At 30.2% G+C, this 23,082-nt stretch overlaps 1 long non-coding RNA gene across 1 annotated transcript; it reads right to left on the bottom strand.

Moving 5' to 3' along the window:
* Positions 1–14,014: 14,014 nt before the first annotated feature.
* On the bottom strand, positions 14,015–22,664 carry LOC145270622 (uncharacterized). Its single transcript, XR_013865475.1, has 3 exons — positions 22,557–22,664; positions 19,670–19,756; positions 14,015–16,247 (listed from the first exon to the last, which is right to left on the bottom strand). It is a non-coding gene; the product is annotated as an uncharacterized LOC145270622 (long non-coding RNA).
* Between the last annotated feature and the right edge of the window lie 418 nt (positions 22,665–23,082).

Here is a 23,082-nt window from a genome sequence, read left to right on the forward strand (position 1 = left end):
TCGACTATGCTGAATGAGAAAATATCATTTAAATTTTGCAGAGTATTTTTGCGGATATAAAGACTTTTATTATGCACTATAATTCACTGGCTTCCATTTATGCGTGTGATAAATGAGTCTACTTCTCTGCGACTGCCAACTCCCACTTTTTTTTTAAATATAGTATTTGCGGGTTGGTACGCTGACAACGAATATCACAGTTACATTTGGAGCAAATATCCCCCCTCACCATCAAATGGAATGTTTATTGCAAAATCCATTTCTTTAAGAATTTCGAGGATTAACATGGGGAGGTTAAGGTTGTCTATTCTGAAAGCCGTTCTTTACATCGGGAGGTTGAGGATGTCTATTCTGAAAGCCGTTCTTAACATGAAATTACTCAAGGAAGTATAGTCGTAATTGTTTTGGCTTATACACATGCATATTACTAATTTCTCGGTTGTGAAAAAAAAGTGGATTTGTTTCCGTTAGGTGGCACTGTCGGTCACAGAGAAGTAGATTTGTTTATCGCGTGTGCATACAACATTAAGTGAATTTTAAAGTGAATTGTTGAGGTGAACCTAATGTTTAAAAAATACCTTAAACATATTTTTAATATTTCACAAACATTACGATAAGCATTAAGCAATGTTCATTCAATATTTTCATGAAAAAATAATATAATTATAAAAATATTTGTTAATATTTCACGAACATTACGATAAGCAATGTTCATTCAATATTTTCATGAAAAAATAATATAATTATGAAAATATTTTTAATATTTCACAAACAATACTGTACGCAATGTTCATTCAATATTTTCACAAAAAATAATATAATTATAAAAATATGGTACTTGCACAGTTTAACCAAGACATTAAAAAAAGGAAAATATCGAAAAAAAAAGTTTAAATTGTATGTATCCGTTATGGAACGAAGTTCTCCGGAAAAAAAAAAGTTCTCTTAATTTCATTAAGTAGTTTTTTTTTTTTTTTTTTTTTTTATTCAGCGGAAAAACACGTTTTTATCAGAACGCGTTGAAGGCAGACATCGTGGATTTTTTAAAAAATGTTTGAATTTTAGAAACACCACGTGAGATAACTTCAGTTAAAGCGCCGACACTCCCTCCCCATCTTTAATACTAGCTTTTCTTCCTAAAAGTCGAATCTTTTGCTCAGTATCATAACAAATAGATTTTTCGCTGTAAAGCAGAAACGGTGTTTATATGAGAAAATAAAGCTGTTTACGCATTATAAATGCTCCTTTTCTGTGTCTTATGTTATGTACATTAGTACATTATGGGTCATTTCGAGTTAAAAGTTTATTTACTGCACCCATCTGAACTAGAGAAAATCATGATTTAAAGGTTGTGTTTTTTTTTTTGCTTGAACTTTGCGCTTTTCGGATTATTTTGTTATGTTTTATTTTCTTGGTGGATATTTCGGGGGTGGGGGCTTGTTAGAGATGATATAGGTATATGTTATAGGTAAAAACATTAGAAACAATTCAAACAGTCGGGAAGGCACTTAAACCATAAAAATAACGGTAACATAAGTGCATAAGCACCAAAATTGTTTTTGTTTTGTTTTGTCTGTTTGTTAAATCCGGCTAAAAAATAATAAGAAGAATCAAAAATAATCCGAAAACTGCAAAGTTCAAGCAAAATTGAAATTTTTATTTGTTACGTTTGAATAAAAAATATTATTAAATCAAAAACAGTCGTGTTCTCGTCGAGTATTTTTTTAAAATATTATTATTTATGAAAATAAAAGGTACTCGTTTTTGTTTATAAGTGCTAATCTGGACTTGCACCAATTTTGTTGTTAATAATTACCTATAACTATAATCTCTGCCACCCCCCCCAAAAAAAAAACTGACAAAAAAACATCCACCAAGAAAATGAAACATAACAAAGTAATCCGAAAAGCTCAAAGTTCAAGCAAAAAAAGAAAGTTAAAAAAAAAAAAGCCAATGGACAATTTGGTCATTTCGGTTTCCGGTACGCTCGATCTGATTTGGTGCGTGACTTTGTGGCCACCCTGTACAGGAAATCTGAACAAATAAAAACGTTATATTTAATAGTATGTTCTGAACGGGAAAAGCCTCCCCCCCCCCTAGTAATAAAATAAAATGAACTTTTTGCCATTTTTTGGCTTCTGTAGAATTTATTCGCGACTTGTTGTCACTTGTTTTGATCTTTTGCTCAACTCTCGCTTTGGAGGTTGGGGGGGGTAATTAAGCTTTTTTTTTGTATCAATATTTTAACACTTTACTTTATTAATTATCTTTGAAATTTATTTAACTTCTAAATTTAGCTGAATTTGTCAGTTTCTGAAGCCGCCGTAAAAACATTTTTCATTATAACTTTTTTTTCACGTGTATTTTTCATAGTTTAATCTTTCAAACACAATTTAAAAAATCAGAAATCTATTTAAAAAATCACTAATAAATAAATCTGTTTCTATAAAACAAACAAAAAAAAATACGATCAGGCAGCTTTCAAAACTATGTTCACCTATCAGTTTCCGCTATTAATTTGCACGTGCAACGAATTAGAGAATTTGGGTTTGTATTACTGTACACATAGATTCGAAAAAGTTATCAAAAAACAAATATATAACAAATAAATGTTATCAAAAGCAAGATAAGTTACTTTTCTATCAGACTGGATATATTTTTCGTGTTTTTATTCAATGTAACATGTTTATTCAGCTCGAAAAACATACATTGTTTACCGATATATTGGAAAATTAAAATGGCGTCTGATTCTCTCTTTAACACGGTAAGTTTGGAAAAAGGTGTTATAAATAAAAACCCAGATAAAATACTGTTAAAAACTCGCTCAATATATGTTACCGTGACATAGTTTGACATATATTCGGCGGGTTTTTAATAGTATTTTTTATAGTTTTTTAATAAATACATAAATATTCAATTATCAATTTTTCTAAATCAATATAATCTAAATGTAAATTTGAAAATCCGATAGTAAAATAACGTTACTGACAATAAATTTTATAGTGCTAATGCTGATAATGTTTTTCCATAGAAATTACAGTAAACACACAAAATGACGACGACGTGTTTTTGGTTTAGAATGATGACGTAGTACAGAATAGTTTGGGGGTCGTTAGTTGTCAGCGACCTCGAATACCCCTATAAAACCAAATTAGAGTGATCAGTATTCTGTTGTAGCGTAAGGTAACATTTGGGTGGTTAGTAAATTCAGCTAGGCGTAGCTGTAGGTGTAGTGTAGATGTATCAGAATTTTTGTAGGAATTTTTGACACCCCTAACACGAAACTGGCAAATAAAATATAAAAATCTCGTAATTTCTCTGTTAAAAGTGGGTTATTTATTTTCTTTATGGATTATACTTCCAAAATAAACTATTAAAGTTGTTTTAAAAGTAATAGAAATATTTAAAAAAACAAAAAAAACAGTAATGAATTTTACGAACTCAATATTTTTCAATTTTTAAACTTTAAAAATCTATCAAAATTTTTCTATTGATTCTATTTTTACGATATTTTCAGTGTCAGTGTGAAATTTTATGTTCTTTCCAATAAACCGAATATAATATTTTAGACAAACGTTTTTTTAAATTCATGCCCCCCCATTTTCAAGTTTCTATTAAAAAGTAAATAATTAATTTACTCACTGAAAAGTAAATAATTAATTTACTCACAAATTGAAGAGAAAAGGTCAATAAATAATATATTCAAATTTAAAAAAAAAGTAATGTTTTCTAGGATTTTACCTGTAAAGTGTGAAGTTTAAAACCTTTTTTTTTAACCACGTTATTTGTTTTTTCTTCTTCTTTTTATGGAACCTTGGTCCTTGCTCCTTTAATTGAAAAAGTAATTAGGGCTTGAATTACATTTTTCGAGGATTTATAAGCTTGGAAAGACAGGGGGTCGAATAATTCACGCCTCCCATTTTTAAATGTCTATTAAAAAGTAAATAATTTATTTATGTACCAAAGTCTTATGTATCACAAATTGAAGAGAAAAGGTCAATAAATAATATATTCAAATTTAAAGCAAAAAAGTACTGTTTTCTTAGAAATTTACCTGTAAAGTCCGAAGTTTAAAACTTAAAAAAAAAATAACCACGTTGTTTTTTTTTGTTTGTTTTTTTTATGACACCTTGGTCCTTGCTCCTTTAATTGAAACAAAAATTAGGGCTTGAATTACATTTTTCGAGGAGTTATAAGCTTGGAAAGATGGGGTGGAATTATTCACTATTTTCACGAAACTTCTGACACACCTACCTCACCCAAAAAAATAATTCAGGTATTTACCTTTCAATGCACTACCCTCATATATTATATTTCACGTCTCTTCTTCTTCTTCTTCTTCTTCTTCTTCTTCTCTACCAATTTCTCTCTCCGACTCTGAGACCAGAAATATATTTTCTATTTCAGTTTTTTTATTTTTTTTTTATTATTTGATTATTTTTTTACTTTCTACATTTTATATTCCATATCTTGATAAACGGCCTAATGATGTGAAACCCCCGCTCATCTATTTAACCGTCTGCCTCATTCTTTCTTTCTTTCTTTCTTTCTTTCTCCTTCAATAACTTACCACTCTCTCATTTCCTTTTTCCCTCCTCTTTCTCTCTCCCCCTCTTTTTATTCTTCTGCCCATTTGTTTGTAATTTAACCCTATCCCTTTCTACCTTTGTTATCGCTTTTTTATGAATTTACAGTTGTTTTACTGATGTTTTGAGTTGAATTTGTATTTTGTACTTTTCGTACTCCGTTATAATAAATATTCAATCTGCCAAGTAAACTGATTAAACTATCAGATCGTTATTTCGAGCCTGGTAGTTGAAACATGGGTAACTAAACAGACAAAAAACGGTAATAAAAACATGTTTTGCTCTACATTAGTATTGAGCTCTTTTTCAGGTTTATTCACCATTTACTCATTATATATATACATTCTTTCCTCCCTTTTTCTTTTTTCACTACCCTGCCTTTTCCATTAACCTTCCTATGTATATACAGTCCTGGTCAAAATCATAAGACTACTTAAGAAAATAATTATTAGATCAGGGTTAAGGTTTCGAATGAAGCAGATTTCATTTTTTTCATCATATTTTCCCTTTTGGCAAGGGTTTCAACCATTTGTTTGATTAAAACTTCGATAATATGCGTAAACGCTTACTTTCTTAAGTGGTCTTATGATTTTGACCAGGACTGTATATATATATATATATATATATATATATATATATATATATATATATATATATATATATATATATATATATATATATATATATATACACACACAGTGGCGGCTCGTGTCTAAGATTAGTGGGGGTGCTGTTTAAAAAAATGCGTATTATTTTAATATTGTGTAAAAATAAAACAAACATAAAAAATATACATAATTTATACGTATGCACACGTATAAAAATACAATAACTTAAAGGCATTCTAAATAGATGTAAATATTTGGAATAGCTTACTTATTATATTTATTTGAAAGTAAATTCCATTCTTCTTGTTTTAATTTGTGAGAAAAGATTGATAATTTTCTCCTTAACTTTTGAATGACTGCTGAAGAACTTTTTTTCAATTGAAAGCACTGCAAGTGCATTTAGTCTTTCGCAAGCCATGGTGCTCCTTAGAAAAGTTTTTATTCTTTTCAGAGTTGAAAAACAACGTTCTGCCTCTGATGTAGTCATGGGAATTGTCAAGATAATTTTTATGAGTTTTGTGATTTCACTAAGAACATCTTTTAAATTGTTTTCCAAAATAAATTTCAGGAGATCAATTACTTTGCAATACTCATGGATATCTGACCTACTATAAAATATTTCTAACTCAGTTTCAAGCTTTTGTTTGTCAATCATGGGATATGCTTCAGTTGTCAAGGATATCTCGTCTGTAGGTAGTTCTTTCTTAAAACTAGCAAAGCTTTTCTTGTTAAACAATTTATTAAATGTTTAGTTGAAGAATATCCGTCCGTTATATCAACAGATATATAGTCACACAGTTCTTTAGCTTCGGCCTTGAGTGTTTGTGAAGGATTTTCACAGTATTTGGAGTTTCTTATCTCTAAAATAGCAGTTTTGAAATTTGCTATGTATTCATTGACTTTATATATGCTAATTTCCCGAGATTGCATTTGATTATAAATAATTTCAACATGAGACATAATTTGATGAAATAGCTCTAACCAAAATATGAAATTTTCATCGTTCAAATATTTCAGAATTCCTGTCGCTTCTGCAACGGTTTCATCTACATATGATGTTGACTGAATTTCAGTGAGACATTTTTTTAATGCTTGAACATTTTCATAAACTCTATTTATGGTCCGTATGTTAAAGTTCCACCTCGTGGCGGATGGACGTGGAATGCTTACATCCAGATGCTTCTTGAGAATGGACAGATGCTGTGGTGATCTAGAAAAGAAGGTCGGAATAGCCAAAATGTTAGAGATAAATATTCTAGCATTTCGTATAATGCTTGCTGCATTCCTCATTATTAAATTATGTTGATGCGCATAACAGTGAGTGAAATGTGCATTACTATAAACTGTTTTTATTTTCGCCTGAACACCAGCTTTTTTGTCTTTCATGACATTTGCACCATCAAATGTCTGAGCTATCAGTTTTTGGCGATTCCCTTGACGGATTATATCCAATTGTTGTAGAATATATTTTGATATTCCATCAGCGGTTTGGTTTTCTGGAATAAAGAATCCCCAAAAGCTTTCAAGTATTTTTTTTCATCCAAGACGTACCGTAAAACAATGATCATTTGTGTATGTTCAGACACATCTGTTGTATCGTCAGCCATGACAGCTACAAAGGAAGCTTTGCTAATTTCTGCCCTTATTTCATCACGGTATATTTGTAAAAGACAGTCAAGTATGTCATTCTGAATGGTCTTGGAAACACCTTTGAAGGCACTACTGGTTTCTAAGTGATTCTTTAAATCTGGATCTAATTTAGATGCAAAATTTACTAATCCTCTAAATACACCTGCATTTACTGAATCATCTTTTACATCATGTCCTCGTAAGGGAGTTTGAAAGTTCCCACAAAAGAAAATACAATCTATTATTTTAGATAAAATTTCACGGTTCTTCTTAACATTCATGTTATGATGATTGGTTGAAAGTCTGTAGGCCTCACTAAGTTTTTCTTTAATATTTACGGTCCCCAAAATTGATAGGGAAACTACATTGTCAACGTGCTCCTTTGACTTCTCATGCTTTTCAGTTCTATCTTTCATTTTGCTAATAGTTCTGAAACCATCTTTTGTCCACGTTACATCACCCCCAAACAACAAACAAGGAAAGCAGAACAATGCCTTTTTTAGTTCACAGCCGCAAAGCCAACTATTCCGTTGGTACCAGTCAGAATTAAAGCTACGAATATGCACTTTGTTGTTGCTAATGCCTGGCTGAGATATTTGAATATCAGGCGTTGAACGGCCTCTTTTCTTAATTTCAACTTTATCATGGAGAGGCAGCTGTGAAAACTCAATCTGTTGAAGTTCACTTACCGTCACAGAAGTTATTTCTTGGGGATGCAAGGAGGCCATGGTTAAATTCTTTTATATCAATTGTGTTGGGAAAGGTAAGTACTAGGCAGTCTATTAGTAGAATATTAATTAGGGTAGGAGAATACAATGTTTACGTGATCCTGTTTTTGCGATTCAACTGAACCGGGTTCTAACTGAGTTGAATCGTACTTTTATAACTTTTAGATAACAGATTTTTATTAACGAAAATAGTTTTACTATTTAAAAGCATTTTTATTTATAAAACGCTTGTTGTTAATTAAAAATAGGCGTATAACAAAATAAGCTTGCCATTAAAATTGTCTTTTTTTAATACAAATATTTTTTAACTTTGCCATTATAAGCCGTCAAAAAAGGGATAATACGCAAAAACATTTTAATAAAAAAATACTATTTTAAATTGTGTACACTTTACAGAGTAATAAAAAAAATATACAAATATATTTCTTTTAAACTTTACAGATTAAATAAATTGTATGGGCTTTTCCGCAGGCAAACAAACGAAAAACATTTTTTTAAATACATTTTATTTACAATTTTTTAATAATTTTTTTTTTCATAAAAACAAAATCTTTGAAATTTACTTGCTTGCACACGATGGTAAAGTTAGGAGTTTACCATTTAAAAATGATTTTATTGGATAACAGTTTTATTTAAAATTTAAAAATGTGTTTATAACTAAACTTACTTTGTAAATAAAATATAGAATAAAAATTTTTACATGTTTGTACTATGAGCAACATCAAAAAACGTTTTTTAATTAAAATGTATTTTAAAAAATAAACTTTTCTTCGCTTTTCTATAGAAAAAAATGTAAATATTTTTTATTCTGTAAAGTTCAACTACCACAAAATGAATAGATTTCAAACTACATAAAAACACAAAGAAAATAAGCCGTACGTGAAAAATAACATTAGTTACGTTGGTAGCTTTACGGGTAAAAAGCCCGAACACTTTTAATAAAAAAAAAAGTTTCGCATATTGTATATTTTTGTCTGCTTAAATCGCATTTAAAAGTGTGAGAATTTTTTTAAGGTGGATATTTATTTACAAGAACACTTTAAACTTTTTAATAATAATATAAAAAAAACATTTGTAAACAAGCCTTTTAAAAAAATAATAATATAAGCGAAAACATGCAAACACTTGTTTTCACGAGCGTTTGGAACTGCTAAAATGACAGTTCCAATTTAGCTTTCATTCGCCGTCTGAAGCGGGCATGCGTATAAGCGAACTTCGCTAAGAATGTGTAACTGTGAATTTGGCAGCTCCAAGCAAAGTTTTACTTTTATACTTATATGAATATGGGGACAGTTATCGACATTAAGCTTCAGGATTATATATATATATATATATATATATATATATATATATATATATATATATATATATATATATATATATATTATTAATATGATATATTATCACATAGAAAGGAAAAAATAAACGTATTATTTTTACCGTGTATCGATAATATTGAGTAGAAATGATTGGGGGTGCTGCACTGCTGCAGTTCCACAGCTCCAGGCACGAGCCGCCACTGAACATTATATATATATATATATATATATATATATATATATATATATATATATATATATATATATATATATATATATATATATAGAGAGAGAGAGAGAGAGAGAGAGAGAGAGACACACACACACACACACAATAAATAAGTAAAAATTGTATTCCAACATGCATGATATTGACCATCTTATAAGCTATTCCTTTAATTCAGTTGACTTATACAATTCATGACAGTATCTGTTTCGTAGCGCAAAATTAATCACTAAATTATTATATCAATGAATGTAAGTAACCAATTATTTTACAATTCACCATTAGCAGAAATGAAGTACAACTTATGACTATCGATTGAAATAATTTTTAATACTTAAATTTTATATTGGACAGATTAGTGAATTAATTTATAATATAAACCAAGTAAATCTTTTTTAATAATATTAAGTGAAAGACATTAAAACTATATTAAATTAATTATTAGTTTAATATGGATGACTATGGGTTACAAAATGTTTATAATATGAACGTTAAAGGAGAAGAAAAAATGAAATTAAAGAGGAAAAAATAAATATAAGTAAACTTAATATCTCGTAAGTTTTGTTCCAAGGGAAGTAACTCTGCCTCACTTTAATTCAAATAAATTTTATTATTTACAATTACGATTAAAAGGAGGTTTCAGATAATTTTTAAACTTAACTTAACGTAAGCATAGGCTTGGAATTGTATGATTTTTGAAAGCTTGATTATAATAGTCAAGAAAATTGAATGATGTCTGGTTTTCAATTCAAATCATTTGATTAATTATAATAATCGTAATGATCAATCGTTTTAAGCTTAGTTTAGTTTCGTACATACAAACATGTAACATAGTTTATAATTTATTAATGTTATTTTTATAAGTATGAATACACAAGTTAGAATGTATAAATTTACTAATTTTTAAATAGAACTTCTGATGAGTTAAGGGCATAATAGATTCACTGATTGATATAATAAAGTGATTGATTTTGCGCTACGAAACAGATACTGTCAAGAATTGATAAGTCAACTGAATTGAAGGAATAAATTATAAGTTGGCCAACATCATGAATTTTGGAGTATAATTTTTTTGTTTTTTATTCTCTATATTGCTCTATAATTACATTGAGCTTCTTAAATAAGGATTGGTATAGATTATAAGAAATATATTTCTACAGAAATATATATTCTCTTCTTTCTTCTCCCTATTTTTCTATTTATTTTTTTCTTTTTCTCTCTCTCTCTCTCTCATCCTTTCCGCCAACCTCCCCTCTCCTCTCTTATTCACCATATTACTCTCTCCCACTCTCCACTTCTTTCTATTATTTTTACTCTTCCCCAACCCTGACCCTAACCCCCTCCCCCACTCCCCTTCTTTCTATATTATTCCTTCCCTACTCTATCACGGTTACATCATTTCATCATTCTCGCTTTCACATCACTCCCTCTCTCCCTCACATCTATTCACTATCCTGTTCTATTCAATTCATCTATTTTTATTTAAAAAAAAAGGTTTATTATTTCTTAGAAAGTTTTATTTTCAGAAAGTTTTTTAATTAAAAATGGGCACATAAGAAAGGAAGAATTCCTGTAAAATGAGACCAAACATGGCGTATTGCTACTTGGACGTAAGGTGCTACTAATTGGAATCATATCTAACATGGGATTGTGGAGAGCTTACCAGTGAGATGCCTATTCACATTACATTTAAACTTCTGCATATCATTACACCCAGGGAATTAGGAATCATGGGAAGCGGGTTCAAAAGTCAAGGGGAATTCTACTACAATATAAGGATTGTCGGCACCTGGAGGCTTCAACATTGAAGGGTTGGTATTTTTCTGCTTTCGCATCATTCAGGATTTTGTACATCGAGGGTTCACAAGTGCTATTTCACCAGAGCACATTCAATTAAAGAAGTTACAAAATTGGCAAACAGATGCAACATTCCGGCGATGTGACAGGGGCTGGAGCATGGCAGATAGTGCAGATTCTATTAGATTTGAAACTCTTTTTGGATCATGTCTAATAGGTAAAGACTAGCGGTAGATTTATCAGCTTAGATGTGACAACAATACTCTGCATGATAGAGATAAAGGATATGTGGGAAATGTTAGGCCGAAAAGTTTGAATAAATGGGTTGTCAGGTAATATGTTTTTTGTTATGGTAATAGTTTATAGTTTTTTTATGATTGTTAAAGGAACGAAGCTTAGTCTTAGTAGCATTACCTGTTTTTTATCCATTTGCGGTTCCATTCCTCTATAAACTGGACGCAGTTTTCTAATGCCTCTGCTATTACTTTTGATATGTGTACATTCGTTTTCCCCTCATGTCTATTATAGTGAAATTACAAAACTGATGAAAATATTCTTGAAATTTCACTACTACATCAGATAAAAAGACTATTTTTAAAGCTTGAAAAGAATTTTAAAAATTCGAAGGAACACAATGAGTTCCTAAAGAAACTAGCATTGCATTCAATTGAAAAAATATACTTCACTAATACACAAGATGTCAAGTTGAAAATGATCTTTTCTTACAAATTAAAACAATAAGAATTATGTAAAATAAAATATTTATTTCTATATAAGATTCTATTAAGCTTATATATTTTATATGTATGCATATATATGTATTTTTATGTTTTAATTTTACAAAATATCGAAACAATAGGTAAAACTTTTTCTGGAGCAGTGTAACAGAGTACTCATGAGAAAATCAGCAGCAGCTGTAAGATAGCTGGCTTGCTATTTTATATTGCCTTTAACCTTAATCACTACCGGTTTTGAAGAACTGCTAAGGTTATGTGCGTAATTGGAACATATTATTTCTTTTCGGGGAATCAGGTGAGGGGGGCAATGTTTTGTGGAGCTGGATTTTTTTTTTTTAGATAAATTGAAGTTGTGTCTAATATTGCTGGTGTGGTAGACCTTTGTAAACAAATCCGATCTTCGTTCTGTCGACAGAACCGTTTTTATTTTTTTATCGCCACCGAGTTATTAATTTGTTTTACATGGACATGCTTGTGTTTTGAACATATATAAATATATGGAGCCGTTATCAAACGTTCAAACAATTATTGTGCCATCCGAAAACTTTCATTTTTATCTTTTATTCTATTAACAAGTTTTTAATCGGATTAATTAATTTTGTAAAATGGCCGTTTTCATCTTGTACTAGATAATATTGTATGGTCTTTACTTCCGGGTATTGCATCCTTATTTTGGAGAGTGGATGTGTTTGCATTTTATAATCTTAATTACTGTTAAGTTGAAGGGAGTGCAGAGAGTACAACCCAGGACATGAGTACCACCCAGGCTATGATAACGTAATTGTGTGAAATTGGCAATACCTATATGTGCAGATCGAAATATAAATTGGATAAGATTATAAAAATAATAATTAGAAAATCGAAAGAAGAGAAGAAACATTAGAAAACCGAAATAAGTAATTGTATTAAGAGAAGAAACATTGCTAACTAAAAAATTAACTAGGATTAAAAATATGAATTCATCTGTAACATTATTAAATTTTAATGGAATTTGTCTTTCTATTTCGATTGTCTTTATTCTTTTAGATAATCATGGATACGTGTTTCGTCATCTCTAACTCTTATGTGTGATTAAAGACCGAAACTGTAGTTGCTCTCTACCGGTTGCACAAAAAAACCGCTTCTGAAACTTGAATGAAGTTCTTCATCTTATCCTCGTTCACGCTGTTTATGAAACACGTGATTCGAAAAGAGGGATTTGAAGAGACAGCAAAAAAACATATGGAAGAGCACACTAACCTGAAAAACATTCATGTGAATCCCCCCCGCATTTAACGGTGGAAGTTATTTCAAGGTATTAGCAATAATTATAATAAGCAATTGGTGATGGTAAAAGGCAAGTATATGTTTTGTTTCATGAATGTATTATCCCAGGCATTATCTACTTATTTTGAATCACAAATTTTATATTATTATTGCGTGAAGTATGGCGAGGGTAGAAAGATTATTTTCAGCAATTGATTAATTTGACATTTCTAAGAGGTTAATTCTAAATATGAATTGACCTTGTGTCTAACTTAAGCCATAGAAAGCATATGAACAAATCAGACTTTCGTGGTATTATTTCAATGTAGTGTTTGTTCTGTCCTAGAAGGATGTGCTCGCAGGTAAAACCTTTGAATGTGTAATTTTTCTATTGCAGTCTTTATTCAATTTTCGGAAAGATAGATTCCAATGATAAAATATGCAACTCTGTGAGGCATGTGAATAAATGTAGATTATAAAATAGAATTAAATTGTTGTATGTTGTTTGTGCAAAAGGTTTTAACGACATATAAGCTATATATATCACATTCCACCACAAAATTATGACCATGACGTTTTTAAGGTGATTAAATTTCTTTTTGTGTGTACGGATCGGAGTGCTATATTTGAGGATTTCAAAACAAACAACTTAGCATAGTACTTTTGTATACTTTGTAGTGGTGATTAATTTCTTTCGTCATTTTCAAATGCAAGTTAGTTCTTACAAGGATTCATTAACTCAAAATATTCATAACGGAAAATTGTTTAAAACTAGAAAAACCATACTCTTAATCTTATATATTGAGAACATACGCCTATAACAATTTTGTTAATTCTTATGAATTTTGGTGAGGGTTACAGTCGTACAACTCATAATAACCTGTTGTTTACCAAAAATATGCTGCAGGTGGCGTGATTAAAACTTTCCCTAGATAAATATATGAGAAATGTGTAACATGATATGGCAAAGAAGTATCTCATGTATTTGAGGATAGAAAAGAGTTTCCAATCTGAATGTGGAAAGAATCTTCAAAGAAGAAATACATTTTTTTCATGCCAAATTACGTGAATACATGGAAAAATAAAAAATGCAAAATAAAATACTTAATCAAAAGTTAAATTAATAAAAGAATCAATTCGAACATTTTGTTAACTTTATTTCACGTTTGCAGTTCTCAGAAATGAAGGGGTTCCTACCTATAATAAATCTTTCTTTTTATTAAAAGAACCAGAATGTTGTTTGTCTCTTTTTTAATTTAATATATTTCAATCGAGAAATTAATTCTCATGCATTTCAACCGAGAAATCATTTAACCAAATATATTTGTCAGTTTTTAAAATTCTTTTGTCTAATTCAATTGCTCTTATAATTACTGAAAAAATTTTTTTCCAAAGATTCCAGCTTTTTTCTATCTTATTAAAAGCAGTGGTAAGCTTTCATTGTGAGCAGTCATTATAATTCTATCCTGATCATAGTGAAGAAATCCTCTTTAAAGCCAGTCTATAAAACATTCCTTACTAATATAATAATAATAATTCCAGAAAAGACTTTGCACAATATTGTTTGGCACATTTTTTCCAATTTTTGAAATACAATGTGTGGAGTATTTTTAACTACTGTTTTGATTTCTGTAGCTGCTCTGTTAAGTAAAGCATCGTTAGGAACGCTCTGTATGTGTTTTCATATGCCTCACCAAATGTCAATCGGATGCAAAATAAGAACCACATAATTAACAAGAATGTGGTTTCTCTCCTGTATGTGTTTTTATATGGCTCAACAAATGTGACCTCCATGCAAAAGAAGAACCACATACTTCACAAGAATGTGGTTTCTCTCCCGTATGTGTTTTCATATGATTCAACAAACTTGACTTCCATGCAAAAGAAGAACCACATACTTCGCAAGTATTTGGTTTCTCTCCCGTATGTGTTTTCATATGACTCAATAAATGTGACCTCTGTGCAAAAGAAGAACCACATACTTCACAAGAATGTGGTTTCTCCCCCGTATGTGTTTTCATATGACTCAATAAATGTGACCTCTGTGCAAAAGAAGAACCACATACTTCACAAGAATATGGTTTCTCGCCAGTATGTGTGTTCATATGACTCAACAAACTTGACTTCCATGCAAAAGAAGAGCCACATACATCACAAGAATGCGGTTTCTCTCCCGTATGTGTTTTCATATGACTCAATAAATGTGACCTCTGTGCAAAAGAAGAACCACATACCTCACAAGAATGTGGTTTCTCTCTCGTATGTGTTTTCATATGACTCAATAAATGTGACCTCTGTGTAAAAGAAGAACCACATACGTCACAAGAATGTGGTTTCTCCCCCGTATGTGTTTTCATATGACTCAACAAACTTGACTTCCATGCAAAAGAAGAACCACATACTTCACAAGAATGTGGTTTCTCTCCCGTATGTGTTTTAATGACGCAACAAATTTGACTTCCATGCAAAAGAAGAGCCACATACTTCACAAGAATGTGGTTTCTCTCCCGTATGTGTTTTCATATGACTCAATAAATCTGAACTCTGTGCAAAAGAAGAACCACATACTTCACAAGAATATGGTTTCTCGCCAGTATGTGTGTTCATATGACTCAACAAACTTGACTTCCATGCAAAAGAAGAACCACATACTTCACAAGAATGTGGTTTCTCTCCCGTATGTGTTTTCATATGACTCAATAAATGTGACCTCTGTGCAAAAAAAGAACCACATACCTCACAAGAATGTGGTTTCTCCCCCGTATGTGTTTTCATATGATGCAACAAACTTGACTTCCATCCAAAAGTAGAACCACATACTTCACAAAAATATGGTTTCTCGCCTGTATGTGTTTTCATATGACGCAACAACGTTAACTTAAGTGCAAAAGAAGAACCACATACTTCACAAGAATGTGGTTTCTCTCCCGTATGTGTTAGCATATGATGCAATAAACTTGACTTGCGTGCAAAAGAGGAACCACATAATTCACAAGAATGTGGTTTCTCTCCCGTATGTGTTTTCATATGACGTAATAAATGTGACCGCTGTGCAAAAGAAGAACCACATACCTCACAAGAATGTGGTTTCTCTCCCGCATGTGTTAGCATATGATGCAATAAACTTGACTTCCATGCAAAAGAAGAACCACATACTTCACAAGAATGTTCTTTGCATCTCATTTTGTCTTGCATTCTGATTCCACAAAAAATAGGAATGTAATGAAGTGTGTGATGATAGGCACGCTAATAAATTTCAACTTTGGAAAATTTATATGAAGAAATTCATAATTATTTTAAACGATTTTTAAATCAACAATGCAGAAAGGTGCTTCTTATCCATTAATGAATTTCTTTTCATTGTTGCAAATTCTGAAAGTATAAAATAAATTTGAAAAAGTACATTTCATGTTGTAAAGTTCAATTTATTATGTTGGTAGTTATCAAAAAATATCCAAACATATATTAATTAATTAAATTAAAAAATAAAATGAGTGTATTTTTTATTCAACACAGGTTTGTTTACAAAATTAATGTTTTTATTTTTCCAACTGAAAGTAATAACGTTTTTTTTATTTTAGAGATGAGGATTGAGTCTTCATATTATTTGATTCTTCAGAATACTGTTCTCCACCTGGGTGTTATTTTCACAACGTTTCTATGTTACCTCTGATCTTATTTGGGTGTATTTTGTTTAACTTGAGAACCTTTCTCTTGAACTCAAAAATCTTTACATAATTCTGAATGGAACGTTTTAATTAGTACATGGGATTAGCACACTCTTGGTAGCGATGACTGGGTAAAAATTCCTAAGTAATTTTTAATTCTATTTTCAATCTCACTGAGGATAAAAACTTCTTGCGTTCAGTAGTATGTAATCTACAACTAAATTTTACCTAGTACTCTAATCATAGCAACATATATTAGCATTACAGGTCCTAGCAGACAATCCTAGTATGAATTTGAAGAACTATTTTGTTTCTAGATGTTATCAGTATTCATTACTTCATATCATGTAAATATATATATATATATATATATACATATATATAGACAGTTTTTATTACATATTACTATATGTATATCTATTATTATTAATAGTTCCTTTATCGTATTAAATAATATATAATCTAGCTTACTCTTCATTGTTATTCTCTATTTATAATTTTTACTTTATCCCATAATGGTAGATGATTTCACTTTTCCATCCATATATATTCTGCCATAACTAATTTTTCAATCTCTCCACATATTACAGCTTTTCAATGATTTTATAACCTTACTGTAGTGAATGACATGACTCACATTTGTATAATTTTCCACATTTACATGGAATCTATTAGTCATGAGTTTTTCATAAGTGGCTTTCCATGAACAACATGTTTCTGTAGAATTGAATCACTCTTGAATACTATATAATGTCTAGCTCTCTGTTGTATTGTTTTCTTAAACTTTCCACCTTATTTTGATATTTTTATCAGTAGCAATACACGTGAACGATAAAATGCTTTGGATAATCACACATTCCAATAGGATTCTGATAAAATAGTCATATTTTACAAACCAAAGCATTTTAAGTCGTTAATATACCACTGTTTTCATTTTTCAAACGAATTTATAAATAATAATGTGCAGTATATATTTTAAGAGTTTTAAACAAATAAATGTATAAATAATAATGCACCTTATATATTTTAAGAGTGTTAAACAAATAAATTTATAAATAATAACGTACATTATATATTTTAAGAGTTTTAAACAAATAAATTAATAAATGTGCATTGTATATTTTAACAGTTTTAAACAAATAAATTTATAAATAATAATGTACATTATATATTTTAAGAATTTTAAGCAAATAAATTGATAAAAAATGTTAACATCATAAAATGGCGTTTTCAGTAAGATTTTGTAACCCCCCCCCCGATTTCTAAATGCTCGTACTGCGCTGGTATGAAGAATATTTTCGTGAGATTTAGAATCTAGCCAAGAAAAGATTGCACTTTCAATAGTTTCGCCTGTCTGAAATAGATTTGAGCACTTGTTTTTCCGTTGTGTAAAAAAGATTTCAACATGAGTATGGAACTTTTTTGTTTTAATTTTATTTGAACTATCATAAAACAATCTTTTTACTGTTTTAATCTGTTAAAATAATAATTGTATATGGTTTTCTGTTTTTGTAAATAGCAATTAAAAAACATGATATCCGTAAAAAATCGTTTTGATTTTGAGTGTAGACTGTAGCATTAGGAATAGCATAATAACCAGAAGCAGTGATAGTACAGCCACTGTAAAAGGACGTTTTTTGTTGTTGATTTTTATTCCAGATCGATTTTTTTAAATAAAAAATTTGATTATAAAAACTTTTCTTACATGTTTAGTTAGAGCTATTTTCTTATCAAGCATATAAATATTTAAAAACTTTGACTAGTGGTCAAAATTTTAAATATTGTGTTTTTGTTTTGAACAACCGAATATGTGACTGAATTATGTTTTAGGTTAACATGTATGAGCGGTATCACCTCTCTATTTTTTAAATTTTCGTCTTTTTTCCAATGTTTGCAGCGAATTATTATTGAATAGAAACTAATGTGCCCAATTATAAAAAATGCGAAATCGATATTTAAATATTTGTAGGAGATGCTCAGTTAAAAAATAAAAACGGTAGAAAAAGACGTGAAATGTAATTTTAAAAAAATCAAATTTATTCAAAATGTGTGAACAATTTTTCAGCTTTAACAAAAACTTGTTTTTTTTAAAATATATTAATGTCAGCTTTAACAAATAGTTATTATTTTTCGGTAAGTTACATATAAACGTAAAAAAAGATCTTTCCTTAAGGAAAAGTGCAAATGATTGTTTTCCCATAAAAATTATATTGGTCAACTGTCCTAAGACGCTAGAATGGTCTTAAATGCTAAGTCATTTTACATTAAATTCATGTGCAACCAACCCCCACTCTAAATTCTAAAAGTTCTTTTTGTTTCTATCAAATATCCAGGATGTTAACACATAACTTCCCTTAGCTCTAATTGTAGAAATTTAAGAATAAAGTAATAAATAGCAGCGTTTTAAAGCACTTAGACAGGAACCTGAACTATGTCATAAAAATTTAGGAATAGCTAATGAGTCCCCATTAATTGTAGAAGGTTAATTAATGCTCGATTAAGAGTAGGAATAGAATGTTTGTCTTTCCGTCATGACTGATTTTTTGCAGAGACTCTGAACACACATGTGATAAAAGCCATGGGTTGCTAAGAAAAAGGAGATGAGAATGTACTTCGATTTAGGTGTTAGTAATAATTAGCAGTGTTTTTAAAGCACTTATAGGAACCTGGACTATGTGATAAAAAAGTTTAAGAACAGCTAATGGTTCCCCATTAATTGTAGAAGGGCTTGCTCGATTAAGAGTAGGGAATGAAAGTCAGTCTTTCTACCATAATTTCTTTGTTGCAGAGAATCTCAACACAAATGTGATAAAAGTTGCAAGTGGCTTAAGAAAAATGGGGTGAGGATGTACGTCAATTTAGGTGAAATGATGCAAGCAGATGTAATTGAGCGATCGAATAGTCCATGGAGTTTTCTGATTGTGTAAGTAGAAAAAAAAGGATGGTAGTAAAATAGATGTAAAGGTTTTAAATAAAGTCATGAAGAAGTTTGCCTGAGTGTTACCGGCCATTGATGACATATTAGCCTTACTTGGGTCGACAAAATACTTTGTAAACTTAGATCTGAAGTCAGGTTACTCTCAGGTTAAATTAAATAAGAACAATAAAGAAAAGAACTTCATTTACCTGCAACTGAGGTTTATTTCACTTTAACATTATACCATTTGGTCTCGCAAACGCCCCAGGATCTTTCCGCAATTAATGTCCACAGTTCTACAGGGACAGAAAGATTATGCATTACCATATTTGGATGATATTTTAATATTCTAAGATACGATGGAAAATCACTTAGATCACATAGATAGGGTACTACTAGCCAGTTTACATAAACACAACCTCAGGTTGAAAGTGATGTAGTGTGAGATTTTAGGAGAAGAACAGTATCTGGGGTTCAAAGTTAGTAAACAGAGTATATAGCCAGACCTGGAAAAAGTCAAAATCGATAAAATCTCGACTCCAACTACAGTGAGACAAGTCAGATCTTTCATTGGTATGACGTCATATTATTGTTGATTTATAAAAAAATAATTTCTGCCTCAAATGATCTATGATCTGATATGATTTTTGTTAAAAACAAATTTACTTTTTTATCTCATAATCTTAGTGATATGCAAAAGAGATAGTACGTAAAATCGTTTTGTTTGAGCCAAAATAGTTTTCATTGTAATAGAAAGTTGAGGACTTATTGCTGTCATATGTTATGTTTTTATTATTATTATTATTATTATTATTATTATTATTATTAAGACACTTTTGGGTAACTAGGTGAAAGTGACTTTCATGGATATGTATAGAGGTTGACGGGAGGCTTTTGCAGTTCCTAATAAGAAGGCAGAAACGGTGGTGCATCTGTTGTTGGATAAAATTCTCCCCAGATTCGGAGAACCACCCCAGCTGTTAAAAGATAATGTCCGGAAAATATTAAAAAAGTCATGGAGGTGTTGAAGGACCTCAACATACATCATGTGATGACGTCATTTTATTACCAAACAAAGAAAGAAGTAGAAAGATTTCACAGAATGATGCATGACAGTTAAGCAAAAAACAGGAACAATCAGTTGTCATGGGATTTATACATAAACCAAATGTTGGCAGCTGTCAGATTTCATGTGAACGAAACAACGAAATTATCACTATACTACTTGCTATACAACAGAGCCGTGATCTTGTCTTTAGATAATATATTAATGCCTTGTAGAGTATACTATGGTGATGAGCAACACGAGATCACTCTAAAAGAGATGCATCGATCTTTTACTTTGATAAGGAATAACATTCAGGAAGTTAGGAAAAAACTGATAGAGAACAAGAATAAGAAAATAAAGTCAGTAGATTTTAAGATTGGAGATCTGGTTTTTTATAAGAACCACCAGAAGGCGCATGTGGAACATCTGTGGGCAACGTTGATTGAGGAAAGTCTAATGAGTTGGATAGTGATTGAGCCACAGAACAAGCTGATATCTCAATATTTATTAGAGTTTGGAACTGGTATCTCAATATGGAGGAGTCAACATCAACAGCCGTTAATGGATTGTAGAGTCATGACATATAGCATGACATCGAAAATTGCAAATAATTTGGACACAAATTATCTGCTGTATCATCGTTTGTGGATGTCCAAGACAGTAAAATATAATATTAAGGAGTCTACATCAATGGGAAAGGTCGTTGATGGATTGGAGAGTCCTGACACATAACGCGGCATCAAAAATTGCCAATAATTTGTACACAAGTTATCTCCTATTTGCACCTATTGTGGATGTCAAAGACATTAATCGGATCCACTTAGGAAGGCCTAGAGTTGGTTCAGAGTTTGGAAGTGGGGAAAAGGAACCAGTGAGAGGGAATTCGTTGGATCTATATTCTGTTTTTAAAAAATATTGTTTTCTCAGGATTCGTTTTATATGTGACACTTTGGAAAATGATTTCAGTTAACCATTTTGACAGAGTATGTGAAGCGTTTGAAATGAATTATGTAAGAAAAGATTATTAGAAAGACAAAAGAAATGAATTTTTCCTTGTTTATAAACTCGAGCATGGAAGTCATCAAGTCTCATCTACTGATGTTAATTTTAAATTATCAGATGATATTTACCATGCATAGGGCGTTCCTCATATTAAGACATTTAACAAAAGAAAAAAGAAACTTATTCTTGGAAAGAAAAAATTTAGTTAATAAGACAGTAACGAGTTTTCAAATATTAAACAATGTAATTCCTTATGTTATGATTGGTGGCCGCCACTGATAACATAAAGAATTACTTAGCTTAATATCCATACAACAACTTGTTTGCAGCAATTTTTAATGTGGTATTCGTTTTCAGCATACCCTAAAACCTTTAGAATTCGTCATGGTAAAGATGACTATTAAGGTGGAAAGTAAGTTACAATTTACCAAAACGGCATTCAGGCAGCCCCTCCCCCAAATATCACCATGTGGCCAGAAAATGGGTGCTCATTTTACATTAAATTTATATAGAAACGTGAACATCAATTTTCGAAAAAATACTTTCTTCATGTTATGAAAACTAATTCTCTGCGTCACTTTTAAAATATTTATTCATTTTCAAAACAAAATCTGATTTTTTTTTGACTTGTGAAACATTTAAAAACAGAAAATTTATAAAATTATTATTTTTTATTTTTATTTATTTATTTTTAAAAGATAAAGAAGTTTTTTTATGTCAATATTGAAAACAAAAACAATCGACAGCGAAATATTTTCAAACGATAAATCAACATTTTCATTAGGATTATTCGCTTTCATGTTTCTATGAAGACACAGGGAAATTAAGGAACAAAAATCAAGAAAAATGTTATCAATTCTGTACGTGAAAACGCATTCATAATTGGCTACCACTGATAACATAAAGAATTACGTATTGACCTTTTTTATGTTTAAGTCAGTAGTGAAAACAAAATCTGATAGATTAGTGACCATTCGGTAATAATCCGATGAAAAAAATATGAAAATAAAAAAATACACATATGTGAGCCATGTAGTAATACTTACGTTTTTGTTTTATAATCTGCTTTCGATTAACTTTATCTGCTTTTATAAAGGAAACGATTTTTCAAATGTGATTGACTTTACAAGCTCAACTTAACATTCAAGATGACGAACGGAAGAGCAAGTTCGCAGAAAACAAAATTGAAGAGGAAAAATAATAAAAAAAGAAATCATTTCGAAATAGAGCCGATCTATTTGGTGAATATCACGGATAAAATTAGTAGTATTTTATTTAACATTTTTATATTTACATGAGAGAGAACAGATTACAAGTTTAATTTTTTTAAAATTTTCTCTAATTCGTTGCATTCGTTTAATGGCGGAAACTGATAGTTTTTAAAGCTGCATTTTCGTATTTTTATTTATTTATTTATAGATTTCCGATTATTCTTTTCGTATTTTTATTTATTTTTTTATATAGATTTCCGATTATTTTTTTATTGTGTTTAAAAAGATTAATCTAAAGTTAATCTCTACGAGAAAAAAATAATTACAGAGATGAAATGTAAAAATTACAGGCGAAAAAAAA

The sequence above is a fragment of the Euprymna scolopes genome, chromosome 46, assembly GCF_053919585.1.
Source record: "Euprymna scolopes isolate OS-2025 chromosome 46, ASM5391958v1, whole genome shotgun sequence".
Classification (NCBI taxonomy): domain Eukaryota; kingdom Metazoa; phylum Mollusca; class Cephalopoda; order Sepiida; family Sepiolidae; genus Euprymna; species Euprymna scolopes.